This window comes from Symphalangus syndactylus, chromosome 23 (assembly GCF_028878055.3).
Source record: "Symphalangus syndactylus isolate Jambi chromosome 23, NHGRI_mSymSyn1-v2.1_pri, whole genome shotgun sequence".
NCBI lineage: Eukaryota > Metazoa > Chordata > Mammalia > Primates > Hylobatidae > Symphalangus > Symphalangus syndactylus.
The window spans coordinates 34,464,130-34,485,034 of NC_072445.2; the positions used below are offsets into that span (position 1 = coordinate 34,464,130).

General features: G+C 41.4%; 1 pseudogene; it reads right to left on the minus strand.

The window, feature by feature from the left end:
* Positions 1–441: 441 nt before the first annotated feature.
* LOC134735678 (pantothenate kinase 3-like) lies at positions 442–3,963 on the minus strand (annotated as a pseudogene).
* Between the last annotated feature and the right edge of the window lie 16,942 nt (positions 3,964–20,905).

Sequence of the window (20,905 nt, forward strand, 5' to 3'; positions counted from 1 at the left end):
CATTGTGTACATTACATCGTGTAGGTTTCTTTTTTTTAACACAGTCTTGCTTTATCACCCAGGCTGGAGTGCAATGGTGCAGTTCAGCTCACTACAATCTCTGCTTCCCGGGTTCAAGCAATTCTCCCACCTCAGCCTCCTGAATAGCTGAGATTACAGGCATCTGCCATCATGCCTGGCTAAGTTTTGTATTTCCGTAGAGATGGGGTTTCACCATGTTGACCAGGCTGGTCTTGAACTCCTGACCTCAGGTGATCCACCTGCCTCGGCCTCCCAAAGTGCTGGGATTACAGGCTGGAGGCACCACGCCCGCCTTACGTTGCATTGTGTCTTTTTCAGCATTATTCAGATTTTGTTAGATTTACGTCTAAGTATTTCGTTTTTGTCAGAGATTATACAGTTACTGTCTTTTTAAAATTATTTTTTGTTCACGTTACTAAATTCTCTCCCTTAATATGGCAACATTCAGCAGCTTATGCTACTCTTTTATCCTTTGGTTGCCAGTGACAAACAATGCAGTAATAATGCCTCTGGTTTCAGTTCCTCTTGGATGACATTTATTAGCTGAGAGAGAGACCTGGTGCTTTAGCTGAAATTTGGCAGCCCAAGAAGTGCACTAACTGCTCCAAAGTATCCCTCATGTTCTAGAAACAAGGCTTTCAGTTGACCTTTTGACCAAAAATCCGGTGCATATGCCAAAAGTTTCATTGACAGGGTATTGACACATAAAACGTTTCCAACAAAGACAACTCTGTTTATTTTCTCATTAACAGCACACATTCGTGCCACAGAACAGAAGTTATTGGTGATAGTAACTAAAGCAGCTCTTGCCAGATCTTCTTTACTAACAGATTCTCGCTTCTCCTTATAAATCATATTCCTAAAACTAGATGCTACAGCCCAACCTGGCAAACCAAATCTTTCATGATCTCCTCCAGAAATATCATGGGCCAGCTTGTCAGCTTGTGTGCTGTCACCGTTGGAATGCCATTTCAAGAGCCTCTTCAAAACTTTCACAGCCAGTCAATAAACTACATAAACCCAGAAAGGTACCCTCCCCAAGGCTTGTCCCAGTCATTCGTTTATAGATGTCTTTGGAATGGACTGCTAAAATACTGACTCCTGAGCCAATGTTCACTACAAGCAGTGGGTAGGGATCATCCAGGTTAAAAGGCATCTTTTGGCATTGCTGAGGTTCTGCGGCATTAGCTAAACAATAGCACTCTGCATGTCCATTGAAACCAACAGTCTATATACAGCAAGCCCTTTACAAGGCAGTCAAGTTCATCCAGTTTGTGCAGGTGGAGGTTTCCAATTGTGCGAAAATCTTTTTCAAACTTGTAGGCACCACCTCCTGTAGCACATAGCACCGTTTGCAATGTTGAGAAGTTTTTATCTCTTCCCATTTGGATAAAAGTAGGCAGGTCCTGGGTTGGAAACATGATAAAGTGCAAGTTCCCTCTTCGGCCAAAAAGTGTTAAATCTTTCAGTTCAAGGTGTACATCCCTAATGCCGGTGGATCCATATGCTACATTACAAATCAAATATTTTCGAATACTTTTTAAACTCTCAACTTCTTCTTGTTCTTCCTCTGCTGTGATAGCAATAGGTTCAAAGTATGAGAGTTTTACTAGAGTTCCCCCAATGTCCATGCCAAACCATGGGACAGACGGTTTCTTGGCATCTTTGATCTTCATGGCCTCTGCCCGAGGGGCAAGGGACCGCCTCGGGTCCGGAGCACTGAGAGCAGAGGCTGCAACTCCGGAGGTGGCTGGGCCGCTAGGTGACGCCCGGCGGGTTCCTCCCCTCAGGCTGGATGGGGTGGCAGCGCCTGAGGGGATGCCTGGCCCACAGGGCGGTCCCCCATCCCCGCGAGGGGCGGCTGGGACGGAGCAAGCTTGGGAAGGCCGACTACCTGGCGGCTCCGGCCCCCGCCCACACACAAACATGCAGCCACTCCAAACAAAAGGCCCCGGTCCCAGGAGCCGCCACCGCTGCCCTAAAAAATGTATTTTTTAAATTATGTTTACTTGACACATAATAATTGCACATATTTGTGAGGCACAGAGAGGTGTTTTGATGCGTATAATGTGTAATAATTAAATATGGGGAATTAGCAAATCCATCGCCTCAGATAGTTCTCATTTCTTTGCATTGGGAATATTCCAAATTTTCTCTTCTAGCTATTAGGAAATACAGGGTATTACATTTTAAATTTCACTATCCACATGTTCATTGCCGTTATTTGGAGATATAATTTATTTCTGTAGACTTTTGTCCTGTGACCTTGCTGTATTACATTTTTAGTTCTAAGAGGTCTCCTCCCATCCCCCCATAGAGGTTTTTGTTTTTTTGTTTGTTTTTGGTGAGACAGGGTCTCATTCTTTGCCGAGGCTGGAGTGCAGTGGTGCCATCTCTGCTCACTGCAACCTCTGTCTCCCGGGTTTAAGTGATTCTCATGCTTCACCCTTCCAAGTAGCTGAGATTACAGGCATGTGCCACCATGGTTGGTTAATTTTTGACTTTTTAATAGAGATGGGGTTTTGCCATGTTGGCCATGGCTGGTCTGGAACTCCTGGCCTCAAATGATCCGCCCACCTCAGCCTCCCAAAGTGCTGGGATTACAGGCGTGGGCCACCGCGCCCAGCCTCCCTTATGATTTTGATGTCGTCTGAGTCTACAGTAATATCCTCTTTTTATTCCTGATGTTGGTAAACTGTGTAATCTCTCTGCTGAAAATTTCTACCTTGCTAGAGTTCTTCTTTTATTGATCCTTGAAAGGAACTAGCTTTTTGTTTGTTTTTCTATTTTTTTTGTGTGTGCGTGTGTTCCATTTCATTGATTTCTGCTTTTATTTTTTATTATTTCCTTTCTTCTATTTGCTTTGGGTTATTTTGCTGTTTTTCCCACCTGGTTTCTTCAAGTAAAAGTTTAGAGGACTGATTTGGGACTTTTTCCTTTTCTAATGTGTGTGCTGAGTGCTTTATATTTCTCTCTCAGCATTCCTTTAGGATGTCTTGGAATTTTTAATATATTGTATTTTCAGTTTTATTCAGGTTAACTTATTTTTTGATGTCTTCTAAGGCTTTCTCTTTGTCTTATGAACTGTTTAGTAGTGTATTGTTCATTTTCCAAGCATTTGGATACTTTTCTGTCGTCTTTTTGTGATCGATTTTTAGTTTAATTTCATTGTGGTCAGGGATCATACCATATTGGTTAATTCTTTTAAATTTGTTGAGGTCTGTTTTATGGCCCAGGATATGTTTTACCTTGACCTATAATCTGTGTGGATTTGACATGTGTGTTCTGCTCTTCTTGTGTGGACTCCTTTATAAATGTTAACTGAATTCTGGTGGCTGAAGATGATTTTGAATTTGAGTTTTCAACATTCTTTTTTGTTGTTGTTTTGAGATGGAGTCCCACTCTGTTGCCCAGGCTGGAATGCAGTGCTGTGATCTCGGCTCACTGCAAGCTCTGCCTCCTGGTTTCACGCCATTCTCCTGCCTCAGCCTCCTGAGTAGCTGGGACTATAGGCACCCGCCACCACACCTGGCTAATTTTTTTGTATTTTTTAGTAGAGACTGGGTTTCAGCATGTTAACCGGTTGATCTTGATCTCCTGACCTCATGATTCCCCTGCCCCAGACTCCCAAAGTGCTGGGATTACAGGCGTGAGCCACCACACCTGGCCTAGTTCTTCAACATTCTTGCTGATTTTCTGTTTAATTGTTCTATCAATCATTATGAGAGAAGTTTTGAAGTCTCCAAAGTAATTGTGGGTTTGTCTATTTTTTTTAAAGTTAACTGTTTTTTTCTCTTTACATATGTTGCAGCTCTGCTGTTTGGTGGATACATATTTAGGATTGTTATGCCTTCTATTTCTTTCCCTGTCTCTGTCTCTTCTTTCTTTTTCTTCTTTATTTATGCAAGAAAGAATAAATTTACTATTACTTTCCCAACCAAAGCAGTCTCTCATCACTTCCTGACTGAGAATTAAATTCTGTTTCCTTCAGATGTCCTTAGTTGATTGACTCACACACAGGGAGTGTAACCAGGAAAATAGAATAAAACACCTGTTAGATTTGAATACATACTGAGAAATTTGCATCTTTGTCCCTGCCTGGAAACATTTAAAATGGAATGGGAACCACCTGACAAGCACATATTGTCCACATCTTGGGATCATTTCCGAACATCTTGCCTCTTGAACCAAACAATCAGCAACAGTAGAATATGCTGAGACCAGCTCAGTCAGGGAGACCCTAACCCAGCAGCACTACAGGAATTAAAGACACACACAGAAATATAGAGGTGTGAAGTGGGAAATCAGGGGTCTCACAGCCTTCAGAGCTGAGAGCCCTGAACAGGGATTTACCCACATATTTATTAACAGCAAACCGGTCATTAGCATTGTTTCTATAGATACTAAATGAACTAAAAGTATACCTTATGGGCAACGAAGGGATGGGCCGAATTAAAGGAATAGGTTGGGCTAGTTAACTGCAGCAGGAGCATGTCCTTAAGGCACAGATCGCTCATGCTATTGTTTGTGGCTTAATAATGCCTTTAAGCGATTTCCCGCCCTGGGTGGGCCAGGTGTTCCTTGCCTTCATTCCCATAAACCTACAACCCTCCAGCTTGGGCATTAGGGCCATTATGAACATGTTACAGTGCTGCAGAGATTTGGTTTATGGCCAGTTTTGGGGCCAGTTTATGGCCAGATTTTGGGGGGCTTGCTCCCAACAGGAATATACACACACACACACACACCACACACACACATACACATATATATAAGTATATATACACATACTTTGAGATATATATATCTCAAAGTTTATTTCTATAAACTATTTGATAATGATTTTCAGACATTATATCTTTTTAATCCCTAAATTCATCATTGTGTATTTCTTAAAACAAGATCAATTCCTTAACACAGCACAATATCAAATTCAGTAAACTTAACATTGATAAAATAGTATTATCTAATATACGATCTTTAAAAATTTAACTAATTGTATCAATACAATCTTTTATAGAAATTTCTCTCCCAAGCTAGGATCCATTTCAGAGACACATATGAATCTAATTGTCTTGACTCTTTAGTCTCCTTTAATTTAGAACAGTTGCTCAATCGTGTCTTTCACAACATTGATGTTTTTGAAAAGTATATGCCAGTGGTTTTATGGAATGTTTCTTAATTTGTGCTACTTATGATAAGATTAAGGTTATGGAAACTGGGAGAAATGTCACAAAAATCATGTTATCCTCTATCACACCAAGAGGCATGTGATGTCAGTTTCCCCATTATTAGTGAAGTTAGCTTTGATCATTTGGTTAAGTTTGTAGCTGCTATTTCTTCCCTGCAAAAGTATCATCTTCCCCATTGTAATCAATAAGTAAGCTCTAGGGGAATACTCTGAGACTATATAAATATCCTGATCCTCATCAAAATTTTACCTATACTTTTAGTATTGACTTATAAATTATGCCTGCACTTATCAGCATTCTGATGGTGTCCAGATTTTCTAATTTTCTAATGGGGATTTTCAAATTTTATCCTTCCTTCCACATTTATTAGCTGGCATACCACTGTAATGAAAATCTTCCCATCTTCCATATTTATTTATTTAAGTTCCCAAGATTGATAATCATTTATTGTCATCATTAATGCTCAAAATGTGTCAGATTTGGACAATGAGATTCCTTTCAAGACCACTTCTGTGTTCTTTTCAATCATCCCCATCATTCTGGCACAGCAAGATATCTTAGGTTCACCTTGTAGTTTCCCTGGCCCATTCCTGGAGTCAGTGTAGTTGACACTAGTAGCTACTTTCTATTAGTGTCTCTGGTGACTTTTAGTAGGGAATGGTATTTGAAAATCAAAATATTATTATCTTTGTTCATTGTTTCTGAGGTATTTCTTCTAGACCTAGTTAGCAGACAGATCTGCAGGGAAATTTTACTTTTTTTTTGTTTTTTGAGAAAAGGCTAAGTTGCCCAGGCCAGAGTTCAGTGGTGGGATCTTGGCTCACTGCAATGTCCGCCTCCCAAGTTCAAGTGATTCTCCTGCCTCAGGCTTCCAAGTAGCTGGGACTACAGGCACACACCACCACATCTGGCTAATTTTTTTATTTTTAGTAGAGATGGGGTTTCACCATGTTGGCCAGGCTGTTCTCAAACTCCTGACCTCAAGGGAGCTGCCCGTCTCAGCCTCCCAAAGTGTTGGGATTACAAGCGTGAGCCACCGTGCCCAGCCTATAAAATTACATATGTATAATTTCATACTGATGCCTCCAATTCCCATCAACACCAACAGGACTATTCTTTACCTTCTTTCTCTTACAGTGACAGTCTGGTTCCAACAACACACCTGCTCACACACACTCATTTTCCTAATCCTGAAATTCACACAAAATTTCAGAATTCTTACAGCCCTAGCTCTAAAAAAATAACCCTGATACAGAGTTCAAGATTTGTTTGCAATTCTTTTTAATCTTACGATTAGAACAACAAACTGTGTAAACCATTTTCATAGATCAGTTCTTTCCTTTTCAGTTGGATTATGTTATTGTTTCACAATGCAATTTTAGTTTGCCTCTATTTGTATTCAATTTTAGGGTATTTTCACACACACTTGAGTCAGGTTTATTTTTTGACTATATGAAACACCAACATGCTTCCAAGAGTCAAAAGATTACAGAAAATTATGATCAGAAAATTTGCAAGAGAATGCCGTATACCAGGACACACTCAAATAATAGAATGGAAGTATGCTCCAGGAAGTCTAACATGATGGAGAGCCCACCTTGGGGTGAGTTGATCTTGGTCTGACCACAGATCAGGAGCAGTGCCTTTATTTTTACCACTAAGCTAATTTTGTTGTTATTCTTGTTGTTTTTTGAGACGGAGTCTCACTCTGTCACCCAGGCTGGAGTGCAGCGGCATGATCTCAGCTCACTGCAACCTCCGCCTCCTGGGTTAAGCAATTCTGTACTTCAGCCTCCCTAGTAGCTGGGATTACAGGCGCCTGCCACCACGCCTGGCTAATTTTCATATTTTCTGTAGAGACAGGGTTTCACCATCTTGTCCAGGCTCGTCTTGAACTCCTGACCTTGTGATCCACCCGCCTCAGCCTCCCAAAGTTCTGATTACAGGCATAAACCACCGTGCCGGGCTAAGCTACCTTTCTTTTGGTATAGCCGTGCCTAAAAAGGTAGCAATTCATGTAGGGAATTAACAGCAGAATTGGAAACATCGTGATTATCCTGACACAGAGGGCAGACTCAGATATTGGCGGTCACCAAAGGGTTTTCTGAAGGATCTAGGTTGCCGAGGGGGTAGAGCTCAGTGGTAGAGCATGCATGAGGCCCTGGGCTCAATCCCCAGTACCTCCAGGTTTTGTTTTCTTCCCCAGGACGCCAGGAAGAAGCAGTCCATGATATTCCCCAACTTTGGAATTTTCTGTCAAGGTGAATTGTGTTGGCCTCCGCATTTCTCTCTCATACACAGAGGTGACTCAAGTTTATTCACTTGAGGTTATTTGCTGCTTAGGATTATCCACCTATTCTTTCTAAGCAGTCCCATCAATCACTAACGTAGACCACGCATGGGGGAAGCAAGTAGTATTCCTGGCCATCCAGCCTATTTCTAGCTGTAAATGAAATCATCAGAAACCATAGAACTGTGTGGCCCAAGTCTGATTTCAGATCGGAAGCTAAAAGGCTCAAGTCCTTTTCTGTTTCCTTTTCTAACTCTCCCTAACCAGGTTGCAGAAGTCCTACAAGCTTTCACTAAAAGATTACACTGCCAGGGGTTGACTATTTGATGTGCTGGTGGTCACTTTTTCCATTGGAGATCTGCAAACTCTGAAACTTAAACGATTTAACTACAAACACAAGGCAAATGATGAATAGATAGCAGTCACCTCAGCTGAAATTTGGCGGAAGTAAAAAGTACTTCTTTGGGTCCTCTGAGGAAGCTTCTGGTGTGAGATGCAAACACTCTGAACTCCAGGGGCCAAGGTCAGTCAGTATAGGAGAAAGTTCATTTTGTTGTTTTACATAAATAAAAGTAATGAACGCTTATTCTTCCAATCCTTTTGTACCTCACGGTACTTACTCTCCAGGATTGACCTCCTTCTAAGCTAGGGAACAACCCATACCTCCAGATTAGAGCTCTTTGTGGTATCACCGTGCTAAGCAGAAATCCACAGGGAAATGCTCTGCAAGCATGTTAATACTATCTTGTTAAAAGAAAGTCTGCTTTTATTTTCAGCTCTATTTCATGCCAACAAAGGAAAAAAAAAGTTACTCAGCACCCAGAAGGCAGAAAAGCAACCTCTCTCTCTCCATCTGCAGAAGCCAAGCAAGCGTGTGGGCCTCCGTATGCATCCTTTCTTTTACTCACTTTCTAAATGCTGTAACGGCTACCATCTATCAGGTGGTCACAAACCATCTCTAAAGTCAATCTGAGGTCAACCCACTCGACTCGTGAGGGATCCACCTATACTGCCTCTGCACCTGTAGTATGACTAAGGAGACGGTGGCTGCACACGTAGTTAACACCGATTGTACTGTGACTCCGCCTTTCCGCAGCAGCTCTCCGGCTCTTTAGAGTCCTTTTGAGCCAAGCTGGACGTCAGGCATAAAGGAGCTCTTTGCAAACGCCAGGGGGAATTTCTTCAGGGTTAAGTTAACTTTCAGTCGGCTTCATTCTAAGAGAAATATGTGGAGCAAATGGGAACTTTTTTTCTCATCTTTTGCATTTCAAGCAAAAACTAATAAAATTAGATGTTTCCACCGTCAGGCTCAGTCTCAAAGATGCCAGCAGATCCCGCTTCTAACTTTTAACACAGGCACGCAGGAAATCGGGAAATCCCTGCAGCTCCCTCAGAAGCTACAGTATCAGCAGTTCCTGAAGAGCAAACCAAAACCCAACATCACGTACTCCTCCAAAGAGCTCAGCCTGTCTGTTGAGCGACGGAAATAGCGGCGAGGTGCTCTGGAAGCCATGACAGCCTGGCCGAAATGAACCAGGTCCCCTCCTGTTCAAGCCTACCTCCCTAGGGACAAGAAACGTACCTGTCTTCCCTCTTACCCAGAGGAAGCAACGGAGGGATGTGGCGCTTAGACTCATTCTATCATCCAGTTCATCGAAGCCCTAATAATCTTCAGGATGCAACAGAGCAAGACTCCATCTCAAAAACAAATCAAAACAAAACAACCCTAAGGAAGAGAGAGAATGTACTGGAGGATAGGAAGTATCTAGGAGAACCTTCTTTTTTTTTCTTGTATTTAAATTTAAGCCTTCATTTATATAAAATAAAACTCATGAAACCTATTCAGCTTATGGCTTATTATATATATAACCAAAACTCAGACCAAGATACTGAATTTTTCCGCAACCAACAGCTGCCTTTTGCTTCATCTCAATTTTCCTAACTCTGACCTCCACCTCCATAGATTATTTTTCTTATGTTTTAAATGGATCATATCAAATGATGGTAGTCTATTTGGGGCTGCTACAAAATCACTCAAGACTGGTAAATTGTAACGAACAAAAACTTGTTTCCTTCCTTCCTTCCTTCCTTGCTTCCTTCCTTCCTTCTTTCCTTCCTCCCTTCCTTCTTCTCTCTCTTTTTCTCTCTCTCTCTTTCTCTCTCTCTCTCTTTCTTTCTTTCTCTCTTTCTTTCTTCCTTTCCTTCTTCTTGACAGAGTTTCACTCTTGTTGCCCAGGCTGGAGTACAGTGGCGTGATCTTGGCTCACTGCAACATCTGCCTCCTGGGTTCAAGCAATTCTCCTGTCTCAGCCTCCTGGGTAGCTGGGATTACAAGCGAGTGCCACCACACCTGGCTAATTTTTCTGTATTTTTGGTAGAGATGGGGTTTCACCATGTTTGCCAGGCTGGTCTTGAACTCCTGACCTCAGGTGATCCATCCACCATGGCCTCCCAAAATGCTGTGATTACAGGAGAGGGCCATGGCGCCTGGCCCAGAAACTTATTTTCTCACAGTTCTGGAGGCTGAGAAGTCCAAAATCAAGGCACTGGCTTTGGCGTCTGGTGATGGCCTTTTTGTTGTGTCCTCACAGGGCAGAAAACTGAGGGCAATAGAGAGATGAACTTCCTTTGTCAAGTCTAATTATAAGGGTACCTAATATTATTCATGAGGAAGGAACCCTCATGGCTTAATCTTCTTAAAGGCCCTATCTCTTGATAATTATCACATGGCGACACCCAAGCTTTGGAGGGGACACTTTCAAACCATAGCAATTCTGTATTCATTTGAGTATGGATTCTTTCACTCAATTTTTGTAAAAAAAAAATTAGATTCATTTTCTATATATTGTTGCTAGTAGCAGTAGTTATTTTCTATTGCTCTGGAGTATTCCATTATCTGAATACTGTACATCATGATTTATTAATTCGTTTTACTGTCCAAGTACATTTGCAGCACCCCTAGTTTTTGGTTGAAATGTCTAATCCTGCTGTAAATGTTCTGATACATGTCCTTCAAGGGAAGTGCTCATGCACTTCTCTTGGGTATAAATGTAACTGTCTAGTTTTGGGGTCATAGGTTTTATATATATATATTCAGTTTTAGTTGATATTTTCAGATAGTTTCCCAGTGTAGATATAGCAGTTTACAGTCTCATCAGCCATGTATGCATGTTCCAATTGCTTCACATACTCAGCCACACTTGATATTATCCACTTTTTAGGTTAAATGATTCCAATGAAGAGCAGTATTATTTTGTGTGTGGCTTTTTGTTTTTGTTTGTTTGTTTATTTTTTTGATGGTGTCTTGCTCTGCTGCCCAGGCTGGAGTGCAGTGGCACAATCTTGGCTCACTGTAGCCTTTGCCTCCCAGGATCAAGAGGTTTTCATGATATGATATTCTCATGATAATCTCATGAGATACTCAGCCTCCTGAATAGTTGGGACTACAGGGGCATGCCGCCGTCTAAATTTTTGTATTTGTAGTAGAGACCAGGTTGGCCAGGCTGGTCTTGAACTCCTGGCCTCAGGTGATCCACCCGACTTGACCTTCCAAAGTGCTGGGAGTATAGGTGTGAGCCACCGTGCCCAGCCTTGTTGAGTTTTTAATTTGCATTTCCTTTATAGCAAAAGATGTCAAGCATATTTTATATTACTCAATAGCAATTTTTTGTGAAGTGCATATTAACTTGCTCTTTCTTATTGAAGTTTTAGTCTTTTTCTTAGTGCTTTGTAGAAGTTCTTAACATATTCCAGATAAAGATCCTTAGTAAAATATAAGTATTGAAATATATTCTCCTAGACTGTGGCTCATCATCTGTTCTTAAAGAGGATGGGCTTGAAAAACTTTGTAAGCAGATGAAAGAGAAGAAATGGAGACAGACAGGCTGAAGACTCCAGAGAAAGTTCCATCTGGACATCTTACCTGTTGGCTGTGGGAGAAAATGCCCCCAGGCAGTTTGCTGGAGAGGAAACCTCAGAATAAAACTGATGGGATGAAATGTTCTAGAAGCAGAAGCAGTGTGATTTGGTCTGTGATTCTCTTACATTTCTCCTAGCAGCTTCAAGGGATATAGTTTAGAGGTAAGAAATAGTGAGATACGAGACAGTGGATTTTCTATGCGGCCAACTTATCATGTCTTTGAAGACCTCTCAGAAATATGACTAATGCGTCAAAAAAGATCTTTACACGTTTCTGTAGCGAGAGGTGTGGCTCAGTAGTAGTGTGTCCTTGGCTTGTATAGGGTTCAAAAGCGTACACGCTCATCTGTTTTTCACAATTCTCACCATTCTATACTTTTCTCCTTTTAAAAACATGTTTTGCGTGGTCACACTAAAATAAACATACTTTCCATTTCCATTCCCTAGATCTCTGTATCACCCAAGGTGGATGTGTCAGCACAAGACCAGTGAAAGGAAGGGAATAGCGAAAATGAATTGTCTCGCTCAGGATTTCTTTAGTTGGAAGCTATAAACCCACCACCATATTAATGTGCCCAATAATCCTCTGTTCCTTTCTGCCATATTATTGAAGAGCAAGACGGAAAAACAAGAGCCCAGAGAAAAGGAGAATCCTAGAAAATTTTCTTTTGAATTCCCTTGGTTTTCTGAGCAGTGACCATGTAGGGAAGCATGTTCTTGCTTTGATCTATTCTTCACCTTTGCCTTTTCTTTCCCCGACTTTTGCTAACCCATTCATTGTCCTTAAAATTGGGTCCTATTTTGAGACATAAATTGGAGAAGAATCTGTATTTTGGGGGTGAAGGGGTGAGTGAATGACAGGTGATATTGAAGACAACAGAATTGGAAGATATACTGACCCTACAAATGACAGTTTTTATATTTTGAAGAAATAGCTAAAAGAATAGGTTCAGAGCAGCCGAAATAGCTGAATTGGGAGAGCGTTAGACTGAAGATCTAAAGGTCCCTGGTTTCAATAGGTCTTTTTTTCAGTTTTGTCTAATAGAACCCTTATTTTTATTTATTTATTTTTTTTTATGGAGTTTCACTCTTGTTGCCCAGGCTGGAGTGCAATGGAGCGAACTCAGCTCACCCCAACATCCACCTCCTGGGTTCAAGCGATTCACCTGCCTCAGTCTCCCGAGTAGCTGGGATTACAGGCATGTGCCACCATGCCTGGCTAATTTTGTATTTTTAGTAGAGATGGAGTTTCTCCATGTTGGTCAGACTAGTCTCGAACTCCCAACCTCAGGTGATCCGCCTCCCTCGGCCTTCCAAAGTGCTGAGATTACAGACATAAGCCACAGCGCCCAGCTAATAAACCCTTATACAACACTTGCATGTCAATCCCAGAAGAGTGTACAGAACTCCAAGTTTTTGCTGTTGAAAATCCGATAAAGGTAATACACACACACACTCACACACACACACACACACACATATATATATGCATCACTCTGTCCTTTGGTTGCATATTCCACTGAAGTCTTCCATGAAGTACTGACATTAAATAAATTATTTAAAGTCTTAAACCTAGGAAGTTATTTTATTTTATTTTATTGAGATTGAGTTTCACTCCGACTCCCCGGCTGGAGTGCAGTGGCGCGATCTCGGCTCACGGCAACCTCTGCCTCCCGGGTTCAAAGATTCTCCTGCCTCAGCCTCCCCAGTAGCTGGGATTACAGGTGCCTTCCATTTCAAGTCATATACAGTATTCTAAATAATTTGTATCCCCCATTAGTACCAAGTATCTTCTACTCCCAGCAGTTGCAGATGCTCCATAATACCCAGAAAAAGAAAGTTACCTCCTGAAAATTATTACAAAAAGGGCTTTTCAGGAAGGGGGTGTAGCTCGGTGGTAGCTTGCATGTTTTGCATGTATGAGGCCCCAAGTTCGATCCCCGGCACCTCCAAAGGGTGGTTTTGCTCTGGCAGTGCTCAAACCTAATTTTCAAGCAACATAGACTTCTGCCTCCACACCTTTTTCTATCCTATTTCTGCACATATAGACAGTAAAGACGTAACCCAAGGGGTTGCCTCCATTTATAACCCATCTCTATGCTGTGAGCTTCAACATCACTGAAGGCGATTGCGACGGCAAAAGGAAGGTGAAAAAGAAATGAGGAAGAATGAAGAATGGGATCCCAACAGGGTCTCTTGAACCCAAACAAAAGTGTGCACATCCACGGGCGGTTCACATTCACTCTCATTTTGTATTATGATTAAAGAGAAGGAAAGACAAAGAAGAAGGGGGAAAAGTGTCCCCCAGGCATTCGATTTATTTATTTATTTATTTATTTATTTATTTATTTATTTATTTTTGCAGACGGAGTCTCGCTCTGTAGCCCAGGCTGGAGTACAGTGGCGCGATCTCGGCTCACTACAACCTCTGCCTCCCGGGTTCGAGCGATTCTCCTGCCTCAGCAGCTGGGATTACAGGCGCGTGCCATCAGGCTTGAGTAATTTTTGTATTTTTAGCAGAGACGGGATTTCACCATGTTGGCCACGCTGGTCTCGAACTCCAGAGCTCAGGTGATCCACCTGCCACAGTTTCCCAAAATGCTGGGATTACAGGCGTGAGCCACCGCTCCTGGCATCATCTTTGTTTTCCTTTTTTTTTTTTTACATTAGTTTTGTTTTCTGGGCCAAAGAACAGAGCGAAAGTGTCTGTCCGCTGATTTATCCTCCAGTCTCTCCCTGTCAGTGTGCTAAGAGAGCACTGTCACAAGTGTGATCCGATACTGAGACAAGGACTGCTGTGGCTCTCTAGCCTTTTGAGATGGAAGTGAAAGGATGCTGGATGACCGAACAAAGACTGTTGGGGAATTAGAGGCCTTCAACATGCGAGGAGCAGAAACCAATACAGATCAACATTCCTTACTGATATTCCATAAAATCGATTCATTTTCCTGTATTTCCTCAGCCATTCCATTTTCCTTGTTAAAATAAAACATTGCCTGGAAACCTCTCTTAACAGCCAATGGGCCAGGCGCGGTGGCTCACGCCTGTAATCCCAGCACTTTGGGAGGCCGAGACGGGCAGATCACGAGGTCAGGAGATGGAGACCATCCTGGCTAATACGGTGAAACACGGTCTCTACTAAAAATACAAAAAATTAGCCAGGCATGTTGGCGGGCTCCTGTAGTTCCAGCTACTCGGGCGGCTGAGGCAGGAGAATGGCGTGAACCAGGAGGCGGAGCTTGCAGTGAGCCGAGATCGCGCCACTGCACTCCCACCTGGGCGACAGAGCAAGACTCTGTCTCAACAACAGCAACAAAAAACAAAACAACCCAAAAAACAGCCAACAGAGGACTCATGTAAAAAGTAGGAAAAGTTTTTCTGTCACAATGGAAAACAGACGCAAAGTAAAAGGTGAGTGGATCGCAGGTGTGTTGAGCACTTCCTCAGGTAAAAACAAAACAAACTTTTTTTTGTTCTTTCTCTGTCAATTCCATCACAACTACATTGCATGACGAGGAAACTCCCAGGAAATCCTATCCACTGATGATAATTTTTAGGTGTTTCCAATGCTGTATGTTTCAAAATTGCTGTCCTCTGTGTATATGTTTGCTGTTGAATCAAAAGTGTCTTTGAGAGGCAACAGAGTATGATGTTTGTCATCAGTCCACCAGTCTAACACTCTATCAGGCTAGGCTGTCCTTACTTCTTGATTCTTTTGTTCAGTGGAAATATCCATAACATGCATACAGGAGGGATATTGTCTAGTGAAACCTGTTTAGCTTAAGACTGGCTGTGTGCCCCAGGGGCCAATCTTATGTTTGTTATAAGATACATTTCTTTTTTAAGGAAGGTAATGCAGACATTTTCTTTTCATTTCATACTTTTTTTTCCCCTACTATCCACGGGTTCTCTCCAGGCACTTTAAGCAAATAGCAGCATGTTAGTCACAGTGGACACTGCATAGGAGAGTAAGGGGTGAGAGATTAGGGTTCTACAAGCAGAAGGCCAAATTCCAGGCCCAACCTCAGATCTATTGAAACAGAATTGCTGAGGGTGGGGCCTAGCCGCCTGTGCTTGAATAAGCCCTCAAGTGACTCTGATGCTAAAGTTTGAGAAGCACTGTTCTAGAGGTTTAAGAAGGGGGTCCAGGACCAGGCACCTGCTGAGAAGGAAGAGTTGTTCCCGGGGTTCCCTGCCTTTTCTCAAGCAAAAACTCAAACCACCTAGGAAAGCCAATGAGGTTTGTATTTGCCTTACATCAGGGATGGGGGTGGATTTATTATCTCTTTGACACCATCAATATGTTAGGTGATTTTGGTGGTCACGCACAAGAGACACTGATTTTCCTGTAGAAGAACTCACCAGAGTTCTTGTGAGCCAAGAGACTCTTTCAAGACAATTTTCTTTATTTCTTTCCTTTCTTATCATTCTACCCTCCCTTCTCTTTCTTTCTCTCTTCTTTCTCTTTGTCTTTCTTTTTCTTTCTTTCCTTTCTTTCTTTCTTTTTCTTCTTTTCTTTTTCTCTTTCTCTCTCCCTTTCTTTCTTTTTCCTCATTTCTTTTTTTCTTTTCCTTTCTCTCTTTATCTCTTTCTCTCTTTCTCTCTCTCCCTTTCTTTCCTTTTCTCTCATTTCTTTTTTTTCTTTCTTTTTTTTTTTTTTTTTCCAAGGCAGTGTCTCTCTCTATCACCCAGGCTGGAGTGCAGTGACGTGATCTCGGCTAACTGCAACCTCTGCCTCCTGGGTTCAAGTGATTCTCCTGACTCAGCCTCTTGAGTAGCTGGGATTATAGGTGCGCATCACCATGCCCAGCTAATTTTTAGTAGAGGTGGGGTTTCACCATGTTGACCAGGCTGGTCTCGAATTCCTGACCTCAGGTGATCTGCCCCCCTTGGCCTCCCAAAATGCTGGCATTACAGTCATGAGCCATTGCACCTGGCCACCGATTCTGTCATTTCTTTGTCACATAAAAAGTAAAAACATGACCCAATTCATTGCCTTTAGTGCTCTCTTATTTCTATTTCTACTTGGTCAGCCTTTGTACCAGCCAAAGCAACTGACACAGCAGGAGATGAAACGAGGAAACATGAATCAGCTTTTACAAGATTTCTGGATCATGTTTCACTGTCAACTGTAAAACTATTTGTCTACCCCTAGTTCGGAAAGATTATCTTCCATGTTTTTTCCTTAAAGTTTTATAGTTCTACATTTTACATTCATATCTGTGATCCATTTTAAGTTCACTTTTGTGAAGGCATGAGACTTATTTTTCTTTCATGGAATTACTACTTATGCAAATTTGTCAAAAACCAGTTGAGATTATTTGTGTGGGTTTATTTTTCCATTCTCTCTATTAATCCACATGCCCATCTCCTTGCCAATACTATACAGTCTTAATTACTGTAGTAATAATACAATAGTACAAGAATATAATCATGTACTACAATAGTCTTGAAATCAGGTAGACTGCTTGTTCCTCCTAGATTTTAAATAATTATTCTAATTCCTTTGACTTTGTGGGAGAAACCTGGTGGGAGGTAATTGGATCATGGGGGTGGCTTCCCCCATACTGTTCTGGTAATAGTAAGTGAGTTCTCATGAGATCTGACGGTTTTATAAGTGTTTGGCAAGTTCCTCTTTTGCTCATAGTTCTTTCTCCTGCTGTCATGTAAAGAAGGTCCTTGCTTCCCATTTCCCTTCTGCCATGATTGTAAGTTTCCTGCAGCCTCCTCAGCTGTGTGAAACTGTCACTCAATTAAACCTATTTTCTTTATAAATTACCCAGTCTCGCCCAACACAGTGGCTTATGCCAGTAATCCCAGCACTTTGGGAAGCTGAGGCGGGCGGATCATGAGTTCAGGAGTTCCAGACAAGCCTGACCAATATGGTGAAACCCTGTCTCTACTAAAAATACAAAAATTAGCCAGGTGTGGTGGCCTGCACCTGTAGTCCCATCTACTCAGGAGTCTGAGGCAGAAGAGCCGCTTGAACCCAGGAGGCAGAGGTTGAAAGCGCACCACTGCACTCCAGCCTGGGCAACAGAGCAAGACTCCATCTAAAAAAAAAACAAAATTACCCAGTCTCGGATGGTGTTGTCATAGCAGTGTGAAAACGGACTAATACACATTCTGTCTTTTTCATGATGTACAGTGTTAGCTGTTCTCTATTCCTATTTTTCTGAGACTTTTTCTCATGAGTAGCTATTGAAGTTTGACAAATGCTTTTTCTACTTTGATATGTTGATGTGATTTTATTTTTTAGCCTGTTAATGTGATGGATTGTTGTGGGAAGTCAGGGACCCCAAACAGAGGCACCAGCTGAAGCTGCAGCAGAGGAAAATAAATTGTGAAGATTTCAGGGACATTTATTAGTTCCCAAAATTAATACTTTTGTAATTTCTTATGCCTGACTTTACTGCAGTCTCTGAACATAAATTATGAAGATTTCATCGACATTTATCACTTCCTCAATCAATACTCTTATAATTTCCTATGCCTGTCCTTACTTTAATCTCTTAATCTCATCATCTTCATAAACTAAGGATGTATGTCTCCTCTGGATCCTGTGATGATTGTGTTAACTGTACAAATTGTTTGTAAAACATGTGTGTTTGAACAATATGAAATCTGATTGTAAAACATGGGTGTTTGAACAATATGAAATCAGGGAACCCTGAAAAAGAACAGAATAACAGCAATTTTCTGGGAAAAAGGAAAGATAACCATAAGGTCTGACTGCCTGCAAGGTTGGGCAGAATGCAGCCATATCTTTCTTCTTGCAGGGAGCCTATAGACAGATGTGTGAGTACAAGAAATATCACTGAATTCTTTTCCCAGCAAGGAATATTAATAATTGATAACACTGGGGAAGGAATGCATTCCCAGGGGTAGGCCTATAGATGACTGCTCTGGGAGTGTCTGTCTTATGTCGTTGAGAGAAGGGATGAAATATGCCATGGTCTCCTTCAGTACCCTCAGGCTTACTAGGATTGGGAAATTCTAGCCTGGTAAATTCTTGTCAGACTTGTTGCCTGCTCTCAAACCCTGTTTCCTATTAAGATGTTTATCAAGACAATGCATGCCCAGTGGGACATGGACCTTCATCAGTAATTCTAATTTCGCCCTTGCCTTGTGATCCTGCTCTGCCCTTTTGCCTTGTGATCTTTTATTGCCCTTTGAAGCATGTGATCCCTGTGATCCACTCCCTATTTTTACACCCCTTCCCTTTTGAAATCCCTAATAAAAACTTGCTTGTTTTGTGGCTCAGGTGGACATCATGGAACCTCCCGATATGTGATGTCACCCCTGGAGACCCAGCAGTAAAATTTCTCTCTTTGTACTCTTTATTTCTCAGACAGGCCAACACTTACGGAAAATAGAAAGTAACCTGCGTTGAAATATTGGGGGCTGGTTCCCCTGATAGTGGATTGCAGTGATTGTTTCTAAATTTACCTAGTCTTACATCTCTGGAATAAACTCCACTTGGTCATGGTATATAATGCTTCTTATATATTGCTGAATTCCATTTGATAATATTTTGGTAAGTATTTACACAATACACATTGTTTTGTACTGTATTTACCTGGTTTTGGCATCAGGATGCTATTACCTTCATAAATAAATGGAAAGTTTTCTGTCCTCTTCTGTTTTTTTCAGAATAGATTGTGTAGATCTTGTTTTGATTCTTTAGGCACTTTTTTTTTTTTTGAGATGGAGTCTCGCTCTGTCGCCCAGGCTGCAGAGCAGTGGCACGATCTCGGCTCACTGCAAGCTATGCCTACTGGGTTCACGCCATTCTCATGCCCCAGTCTCCTGAGTAGCTGGGACTACAGGTGCCCACCACTATGCCCGGCTAATTTTTGTATTTTTCGTAGAGACGGGGTCTCACCATGTTAGCCAGGATTGGCTTGATCTCCTGACCTCGTGATCCGCCGGCCTCAGCCTCCCAAAGTGCTGGGATTACAGGCATGAGCCACTGTGCCCAACCAGGTTCCTGATTTTTTTTTAAATTTATGTTACAAATGAATTCCCTTAATAGTTACGGGGTTATAAAAAATGTGTTGCATATTGAGTTAGTTTTGTTAATTTGTGTTTTTCAAGGAATTAATGTATCTCATCTAAATTTTCAAATTTGTGTGTAAAGAGTTATTCATAGTGAGGCAGAAATTTAAAAATAAATATGCATTCATTCACTCCAAGAAAAGTAACAGGCAAGCAAAGGTTAAAAAGAAAAGAAACAAGTTTTCCTCTGCTTAGCAGCTCATTTCAAGGACAGTTATAACACTGTCCAAAAAGCCAAGGCCAAAGGAATGAGTTCCAGACACACGCAACCCCTGTCCTGCCCCCCAAGAGCAAGGTTGAAGGGAAAAAAAAGAGAGAAAGACAAATTTCTTTACTGTTACTCCTTTCCTGGCTTCTTAAGCATAATTATGTTTTACAAATGTCAGTATTTAGCCAGTTCTTGTTTTTCTTTTGATGCAGCTGCAAGGCCACAAGTTACGCACTGTATGATTAACTGCCTTTGTTTTGCTTATAAAAACTCCCTCTCTGTTCTTGTTCAATGTTCAGCTTTTTTTGTTTGTTTTGTTTTGAGACAGAGTCTCCCTCTGTCGGCCAGGCTGGGGTGCAGTGGCATGATCTCGGCTCACTGCCACCTCTGCCTCCTGGTCTTAAGCAATTCTACCTCAGCCTCCCGAGTAGCTGGGATTACAGGTGTGTGCCACCAAGCCCAGCTAACTTTTGTATTTTTAGTAGTGATGGGGTTTCACCATATTGGCCAGGCTGGTCTTGAAATCCTGACCTCAGGTAATCTGCCCTCCTTGGCCTCCCAAAGTGCTAGGATTACAGGCGTGAGCCACCAGGCCCAGCCAGTGCTCAGCTTTTTGGATGCGAATCCACTGAGCGGGTTCGTACCTTAAAATAAAGATCCTACTGTTCTCCCATATCAGCCTCTCCATTCCTCAGTTTACCATAACAATAGTATTCTCTTATCCTAATATTATTTTTGTATATTAGGATATAATATATCATACTACATATGATATATAAAATATTACATTAATAATATATTATGTTAATATTATATAATAACACAATTATAAATATTTACTTATTAACAATTTATATTATATATTATTTATTTATATTATTAGGATATAATATATATTTTATATATATATTTATATATATTCCTAATAATCTTGAGAATGCTTTTCTTTCCTCATTTTTTAACCCTAGCTTGCCTCTTCCCTTTCCCTGACAGCTGGTGCTTGGCTCCTCTCCACTTTCTCTCCCGTTTATTTCTAAATGAACTTTTCACAAAAGTGCAGGGCACTTCTAGTATCATTTATGTACATTTTAAGCACTATGTTGAGATTCAGATGTAGCTGCTGTTTTAATTTCCACATCACTTTCCATTTTTTTTTTCCTTCTCCACATGCTCGACTTTAAACATTTCTGCAGCATAGGCTGAGTCTGGGCCCAACTG